Source organism: Leuresthes tenuis, unplaced genomic scaffold, assembly GCF_036924035.1.
Source record: "Leuresthes tenuis unplaced genomic scaffold, fLeuTen1.0.hap1 SCAF_18, whole genome shotgun sequence".
In the NCBI taxonomy this organism is placed as follows: Eukaryota; Metazoa; Chordata; class Actinopteri; order Atheriniformes; family Atherinopsidae; genus Leuresthes; species Leuresthes tenuis.
Genome location: NW_027325372.1, coordinates 16,962,885 through 16,972,129, shown reverse-complemented (window position 1 = coordinate 16,972,129; position 9,245 = coordinate 16,962,885).

Sequence of the window (9,245 nt, the reverse complement as noted above, 5' to 3'; positions counted from 1 at the left end):
TTAGGCAAAGAACACGAACACTGGGAGAAGTTTTAATATATTTGTTTTAAATAGTGAATCATGACTGACACCCTTCACTCGCAGAATGTGGTTGCAGAATCAGTGATGCACACCAAACATTTGTCGTATCCATTCCGTATTTTCCTGCGTCTCTTTGATAGTAGTGTGTGCCACTCCTCCATTGCTGTACATTCAAACTCTTCTAAGTCCGAAGGAGTCATTCTTGCAAAAGCATAGTTAAACTTTAACCGTTTTTTATGGGATCCTCACAGAAGCTCACAGCAATCTTTTTCAACAGTTCTTTAGCACCGTGCCATGTTTGTCTTTGGTTGTTGTTCTGCAGAAAGCTGTAATTTTTCCACAGTGGGCTCCAACCTTTCTCAGTTTTCTTTCCCTGAGCATCTTCTTGGTGCTTCTGTGTAGAGAGGTTTTCATATTTTTGACCGTGAAACCTCCACAGCACTGCAGACTGTTAAAACAGGGATTTTAAAGAGCTTTGTACAGTTAAAGTTTCTGATGCCCTCAGACAGCACATCTCTTTTTGTCTTTATGACGGGAAAAAAAAGGAAAAACAATTGGTTTCTTTTTGTCCAGCAAACTTCTAATCAGTTGGTTAATTCAGGTAACATTGAAATCTAGCACCAGTCTGTCTTACTTCTTTTTAAAATGATCAAAATGGCCAATATGTTTACAGTATCCATTTTGTTTGCATTTAATTTCTACCTGCACAGAAGCTACATGTTACAACAATAGAGATTGTAGAGGCTAACAGCGTTTGTTTGTAATTATTTTATAACATTTTTTAAGAAGGGAAATGAAGAGCTATTAAGATGGTAGATTGGCGGTCATCTTGCCTGAAAGCTGACAAGAAAACACTCAACAAATTGTTCACGTTCCCAACATGCTTGGTTACGCATGCAGCTAATCCGTATGTATTTGTCCAAAGTAATGTAAAGGGACACATACTTTACCATGTACATCAGTCCCACCGTGGGGAGCAGGAACTCTCTACCACCAGACATCCCATACATCAACTCTCTTTCTCTTTTCAAGTCCAGACTCAAGACTCACCTGTTTAGAATAGCACACACCACTTAATTTCTGACACACTGCCCCTTTCTCTGTTTCTTTTTTGTTCCCCGACCTTTTTCTTGTGTCAGTGTTTTGAAAGGCGACTTCATATAAAATGTTTTATTCTTATTCTTCTTATAAAAAATAAAAATAAATAAACTTTAAGGGTTCATCAATGTAAGTGGGGTTTGGAACTTTAAATGATACAAAATATGGTACAAACAACCCATGTGATAATAAAAATTTCACCTGTTTTTGGTTCTATGTGATGAATCATTCCAAGGATGCAGTATTTGAGGAACATTGTTATCTGAATCCTATTTCATGGGAACCCGTGTTATCCAGCCAGGTTGGAATATTTCACTCACGACCTTAAGCGGTGAACAGACTGACATAGCAGCCTTCCAATGCAAATGCAGGATGTAGAAATTGAAATGGGGCATAAATCATGAAGCCCTCTAGGACATCTTTGTAATCTTGACATGTATAGATAAACTTGATTAATAGGTAATGCCACATATTTGTTTCCAAATTTACTCCTCTTGACTGATATGTGCACCCCATGGTAGTCTGCTCCCCCATGTCAGTGTTTTTCAGCTTGAAGTTTCAGTTGATGATCTTGCCATACTTCTCCTCAGTGGGTTGTTGTTCCATTGTCTCTGAAAAACTCTTCAACAGGCACTCATATAAAGCTTAATGTCAGTTGGGGAGAAATAGCAGCACTAATCTCAGAATGATGCCCTTATTTCCATTATTACGATGAAATGAGAGGAAAAAAACAAATGTGGTTTTGTTTTATTTCACGCGCTTTTTTTTTCTGAGGGTTTGTGTTTCTTCAACATTTTATGGAGCTGCTGTTGTCTAAGTGGCAGTCGCAGTTGTAGCAGACTGTGGCGAGCCGTTGGTGGCAGGAGTTGTGTTGTGGGCATATGACTCACTCTGTTATTGTTCTTTGGGATGTTATGCACTTGCCTCAGCTGTATGCTTTGAAGATTATCTTCATGTGATTGTCAAAAAAGCATGGACTTGCTAGGTTAAGATCAGGAGGTGATTGTTATGCCGGTGCCATGACTTTTCAGCTTATGGCACACCTCGAGGACCTGTTTTGCATCTTGCCTTTGCAGACAATAGGTTCTGTTCTTCCTGAGGTCTCTCTAAAATAGAGCTACGCCTCTGGCTTGGCCTGCTGAATTAGGCAGTGTAGCTGATTCATATTTGGGTGTTTTAATTTGCCTGTGTTTTATAGCAAGCTGCTGAGCCGGCGGTTTCCTCATTAAAGGACACATGAAAGCAGGCTGTAAAGGAGAAGTGGTGAGGCCGCCCTCCGCTGACGTCTGAAGGGGACGCAAGCGACCGAGGGACCGACAAAGTCCCGAGCCAGCCGGTCTGAGCCAGAGGGCCTCACCCTCCGAGTCCAGCAGCCAGCGGTGGGACACCAGACACACCACAGTGACTGTGTCAACACCAGGATACAACACCGATCTCATGTGTCAGCAAGAGTTCACAGTTTCATGTGTGACTTATGCTTCTATTTATAGATTAGCAAATGTAATACTAATCCTATCGAGACAGTTTAGCCCAAAATGATTCATATTCATATTTACCCTAAATTCCATCTGATGAGGAATTTTTACCATGAACAATGTTTCTTCTGGTTGGAATAAAGTTTGCCATCGACAGGAAGACACTGTATCTGACTTTATGTAGAACTTTCAACAAAGTTTATACGGTAATCTATTTCAACGCCGTGTCAAAAACTATTCATACCCTTTCTTAGTAATCATTGCTAAAAAGTTATTTTTTCCAAGAGAGCAATCGCACAGTTATTTTTATTGCTATACTTTCTCTATCAGGATGTAGGGACACTCCTTTTCTTTGAAGATCTGTAGATCTGCAAACCTGGAAGACATCTTTGCAATCTCTCCAGTTTTAAGTTGCCTTAATATATTCTAGAGGGTTTGAGTTGGGACGAAAATTTGACATTTTCTGTTGAACATCTCTTGACTACTTTGGATGTTTCTGATCAATGTCTGCATCAATATCCAGCAATGCCTGAGACCCAGTTTTCTGCAGACTACCCAAAGTTTTCTTTCAGAATCTTAAAGTTTGTTGAAATTATCAAAAGAAATGTTGAATTTTCCTTTGACAATGTTGCCAGGCCAACTGGCTAAAAAGAGCTTTTAATGAAGGAAAACCATGTTCTTGAGTCCTAACCACTCATCTCATCTGGCTACCTTTATCAGAGTGAGCTGTTGCAAATGTTAGGCATGCTTTTGTAGTCATTATCCATGCAAAACAGTCATGTGCAATGTCAGCTTGAGTGACTGTTTCGGGATGCTGCTTCCAAGAATTCTTTAGATTCATCAGGATGACTTTGGTGGTGATCTTTGGAAGAGGAGACTGTAATTAATCTGTCCGAATGTCCAGTAAACCCGGCAAAAAGTCCAGACAGGAATCACATCTAAAATCTATCCAAAGAAAAGACCAGATTGTTGGAAAGAAGGCCTTCATAAGAAAAAGACCTCCCAGTGAAGATGTGCGATAAGCTTAACAATGATTTGGGCTGCAGTGTTTTCAGACACTGACTTTGATGCGGATTACTGAGAAAAGGTTAGAATAATTTCGGATACAGTATCCTAAGTAAAAATACAAAATGAAACAAAACAAATCAAGCAAGATACTGAATCTCATATTTATAGAAGCACTGTGTGAATGGGTGAATGTGACATGCACTATAAAGCACTTTAAGTGTTCAACATGACCAGAGATGCACCAAATAAATGCAGTCCATTTACCTTAAGTTACTTATTACTAAGGTTTCTTCTGTGTGCAAATGGCACGGAAGAAACCTTTAGTTCTCTGCAACCTGTTCATGAAGATCTGCTCAAGGCCTCCCTGCCTTTGAAACTTTGTAAAAAAATTCCCTTGTGCTTAACCCCCCCCCCCCCCCCCTCCCCCCATTTAGAGATTAAAACAGTCTCCACTTTGAGAGCAGCTGCTGTGATAAATACCTGAGGCAATAGCGTTCATTATTTCCCCATTATAAATGCTCGCGGATCCTCTCGGCTGTTTAACGACTTGCTCCGTAAGGAAGTAAGAGTGGTGGGGTCATGTGGCGGGGAGGGGGCCAAGGCTCCTTGCAGCACCCCGTGATTCATATCAAACGAACGTTAAGTGGCATGCGGCTAAATTAGTGGCTGGAATCTAGCAGGTATTATAGCTCACGCAGTGATGTGTAACGAGCCACTGTCTCGCTGTGTAATAATGTGGCCTTGATATCTTTTACATGAACCCACCCATAATATTCAGCCCATTTAGCCCTAGCTCATATCCACACCCACAGCGTCTGCACATCAGCACAACACCCACACGTCTTCTTCCTGTTTTGTAGACATCATTCCCCCGTCCTGAGTCACTGACTCTGCTTAGGTTCATTAGTGAAGATAATTCCATTTCAGACAGCGAGTCAGCCCCAAACATGTCATATCGACAGCGAGGCACAGAACAACAGCTAATTATAACTATTAAGTCCTCATTAGAATTTTGTTGGGGATGCATTGAGTTGTTGTGTAACGTGGAGCCTCTACCTGGTTAAAAGGTTGCAGCTCAACAATATGAGTAAACAAGTTGGGGTAATGATAAACTGTCCCTGCTTGTCTTGTCACACTAGTTTGTTTTCACTCACTTTGCCCCTTATATTGTGCTTTCAGATAGAGATGTGGCGTTCAAAAGGAGTAGAATTTTTTTTTGGTGTCCCCTAATTTTTAAGAATATCCCTTTCCTCCTTTAGTATTCCTTCATATTTTCTTGTTCTTTTTCTACATTTCCCCTATGAGTTGCCCTCACTATTTCTCCTTCTTCATATTACCCCCCATACACCTACTGTCACTTGTGAGTAACGACAACACGCATGTCCTATTCATTATATGCTGCTGTACATGCTCAGTAGCTCGTCATTGTATTAATTATTCTCATTGGAGGAGTGATCATCAGCCCCATCAGAATCCATCACCTGGGTTCCCACAGAGGCCCGGGTCCAGTAAATAATCACCAGTGTCGGTAACAAGGCTCTGGCCCTGCCATTACCATAAGACCCAACATGGTGGGCCCTAAATACTCAGAGGGGGAGGTACAGCTCCCACTGTGCCACATTTATCTCTGCCACCAACTGAGGGATAAGGTAGCTGTTAACACCTGATCCAGAAGCAACTCCAGACCTAACGGTGAGTGCAAAGGTAAAAGTAACCTCATTCAGGCTCAGTAACCAGAAGCAACTCTAGACCTAACGGTCAGTGCAAAGGTAAAAGTAACCTCATCCAGGCTCAGTAACCAGAAGCAACTCTAGACCTAACGGTGAGTGCAAAGGTAAAAGTAACCTCATCCAGGCTCAGTAACTAGAAGCAACTCCAGACCTAACGGTCAGTGCAAAGGTAAAAGTAACCTCATCCAGGCTCAGTAACCTAAGAGGGATAATACATTCTGTTTTAAAACAATCTGAAGAGGTGTATGAAGGTGATGATGGGTTCCAAGGAAAAGTGAGATCTGAAATCCCATCAGGTTTATAAACTCTAATAAATCAACTTTGGAACACGAGTGGAACCACAAGGTAGTGTGCACAGTGGTCATGCTCAGTGTAGTTAGCCAAAGTTTGAAGTGTTTGTTTTATTCCATCAAGCAGAAATCATCCCACGTCACAGAAAAGAATCAGTGGGTTAACTGAAGATTCTCATTGTGACAGTGAGTGTGTAATCACAACAGTCAATCATCGAGGTGGGATTGTGATGACAGGGGACTGCATGAAATGAAAAGGTTTTGGCAAAATAAAATACCGGTACATAGATAACACCAAGAAGTTTTGCAGATACAAAAATAGTGGCTCACAGACTATGGGTTGCTTGTATTCAGGTTGCGTAAACCCAACGAAATCTAATGCAAAGACAACTGCAACTTTTGAAAAGCCTTTCAGAAATACTGTATATATCTATATATATATATATATATATATATATCTATATATATATATATATATATATATATATATATATATATATATATATATATATATATATCTATATATATATATATATATATATATATATATATATATATATATATATATATATATATATATATAGATATATACATATATATGTGTGTGTGTGTGTGTGTGTGTGTGTGCATGAGTGTGTGTAAAAATTATAGCCTGAAAGACTTACAGTAGTTGCTCTGAGCGTAGCAACTTTTTGATGGCCTAATCTTGCTCTGCTTAAAGCTTTCTTCACGGCCAATTGGCCTGATACCTCATTCTCATCTCTTGTTAATTGAACAGAGAAGGAATGTGAGTGTGAAGCAGGGTGAGGGATAGAAAGAGAAAATGAGGGGCACTGAAGAGGAGGGAGTGATAGAGGATGAGGGAGAGGGGAGAAAAGCAAGTGGTGGTGTAGCACGAGAGGCCTCATTGATTAGGTGGTGAGCGGTGCAATGTTTCTCTCCTGACACTTATACGCATTAAAGCTACATAAACACCCATAATTGGTTCGTTTAGAGCAGTGTGGAGGAAAATGGAACACATACACACGAGCACAGCTATCACTGACCGTGTGTGTGTGAGGGGAATACAGAGAGAAAAAAGAGGACCAAAATTAAATGCTCATAAAAAAAAAGGCATCACTAGCTTATAGTGTGGTTGGTGTGGGTGGAGAGATCCTTGTGTGTGTCTCATAAGTCAGTGCTGTACTAAGCAGGAATGATAAAACCATCCTCAGAGACTCAAGATGACAATAACACTCACTTCAGGGAGAGAAAAAAATGGGAGGGACGCTGCTGACTGTGACAAATTATCCCTCAAATATTGCACAAGCTGATTGGCTGTAGATGTCAGGAGGGAGAGATATGGTTGGCTGGCTGAGTTGATGGATAGTTATTATGTCATTCTAATAAAAGAAGATGCAACTTTGGGGTTTTTCAGTTCGATGATAGCTGAGGAGAGCTGCTCAGTGCTGTCATATGGGATCCGGCAGAGTAAGCGTGTGCTCATCTATGCAGTCTTGTTCATATAGCGAAACGTGCACTAAAACACAATTGTTTTAAAATACACTAAAACATGTTAGACCTGTGCATTCTGCAGCACTGCAGTCCGTGAACTTATATCCTCTTAGATGTTAGTGAGCCTGAGAGCTAATATTCAGGGTGTTCTCCACGTCCCATAGCACCACATCCATCAGGTCATAAGACCCCCTGACAGGGTGTAACTGGTACCCTCCAATGGCTCCACCCCAGAGGGCCATGTCAGGGGCTGGATGTAGCGCTCCCTGGATGTGGAATGATAGGATTCCTCAGTCTTGGCTGTCATCTCTAATCCAACAGTTTCACCCACACAGCTGAATCTTCATCTCTCTCTGTCTCTCATGTTGTGCGCACACACACACACACACGCCCACACACACACACACACACACACACACAGTGAACTGTCATCCTCCATCTCCACTCTGTGCCACAAATAAATTTGCATTCACTGCCAATTCAGATGCTGTATCAACATATATACATATCGTTGACGTGTCCAGGTGCTAAGTCACCATTATGTCTCCCTTCAACACACACACATTCACAAACACCCTTGGGCAGGCAGGTCACTGTGGCCCCAGAGCACTGGACTGTGCTAAGCAGGTAAATATAGCGAGGACAGGTTTTATCAGAATAGAAAAGGCTCTCTTACTGTCAAGGATAAGTATGACCAGTTGGGATGGACCTTTCCCCTGCGCTCAGTTCAACAGTCAGCCTCAGTCTTTCTAAAAGGCCGCCAACACTGTTTGGTTGTTTCTTTCTTATACAACTCTCAAAAAAGACTGTGTCATGAGGATTTCTTGCGTTTTTTTATTCTACTTCTTTCATGTAATATCACAACTCAAAAGGAGGTGTTCGTGTGCACCCTCTATAATTTACCACAAATGTTCTGGGTTCCATAAAAAACCAAAATTTGTGTGTGTCATGTCTTTAATGTAACTGTCCAGCAGACTACCGCATTGCCTCCAAATCAATACCCTGAGGGGTGAAAGATGTGTCACCTTTGCATCCACCCTGCACACACAGAAATGCTTTTTTTTTTTTATATGCACGTTCATTATGGTGTTAAGCTGTGTTGACAAATGGAGTAGAAAAGGGGAGAAATAAAGAGATGATGATGTAGATGTAGAGCCCGGACTATGCAATCTTTCTGGCCTTGTCATTTCTAACAGAGCCTCAACACAAGGAACAATCCGTTCTCAGTCTTCTAAAGCTCATCGATCCTTTCAACATCCAGACTGTGTAGGAACCCCCCCCCCTTCTCTTTCCAGTGCCTCGCACTCACTCTATAACTGGGATCAATATTGATTATCATCCTTAAACTGCCTTTTTTTGGCCATCTGCCTCTTAAAAGCTGCTGTTACTCAGTAGAGTTTGAGGAAGTTAAAGAAAAAAAAGGCTGCGATGACTTTTACTTTGGATATACTTTCTGAAATTTCGTGACTCGAAGAGAGAGATGAAAAACTTAAAATTAAATTAGCAAAAATGTCAAAGAAATGGCAACAAATTGATAACAGGGTTATTTCTAGTTTTCTATTTTGTGAATAGGAATTGCTATCTTTGCGCTGACCATTTCATGTTTGCCGACAGGCACATATAATGATCAGAGTCCATCTTCTTTTCCCCACACACTCCCACCTCACGTCTTTGGCTGCATCCAGTCAATCATTCCTCTCAAATATCCCCATGATCACAATCGACACTCAAATGATGGAAGTGAATAAAACTCATTACTGACAGTCAGAGTGAGTCATGGCCAGGCATTAAAAGTTGCGTCTAGCCCACAGCTGTCCATTCCTCAGCTATGCTTTATGATGGGAGACCAGATCGGGTTCTCATCGCCTTTCTGTGCCAATCTCCATCAATCCACTGTACCTACAGACACCCCCACCTACTCCTTCAAACTGAATTCACCCTGTTTTGTCAGACATCAGCCGCTGGTGGTGGGAGTTTTTAGTTGTGGGGCTTATCCAGGTTTAGTCATAGAGGAATTGATGTCTGAGGTTGCAAATGTGGTTGTTGTGGTACAAGAAATGAGCTATTTTTTTTAATGTATGATTAAACACTCATTGCTGTCCTCTGGAAGAAGGAGTCAATCATTTCCC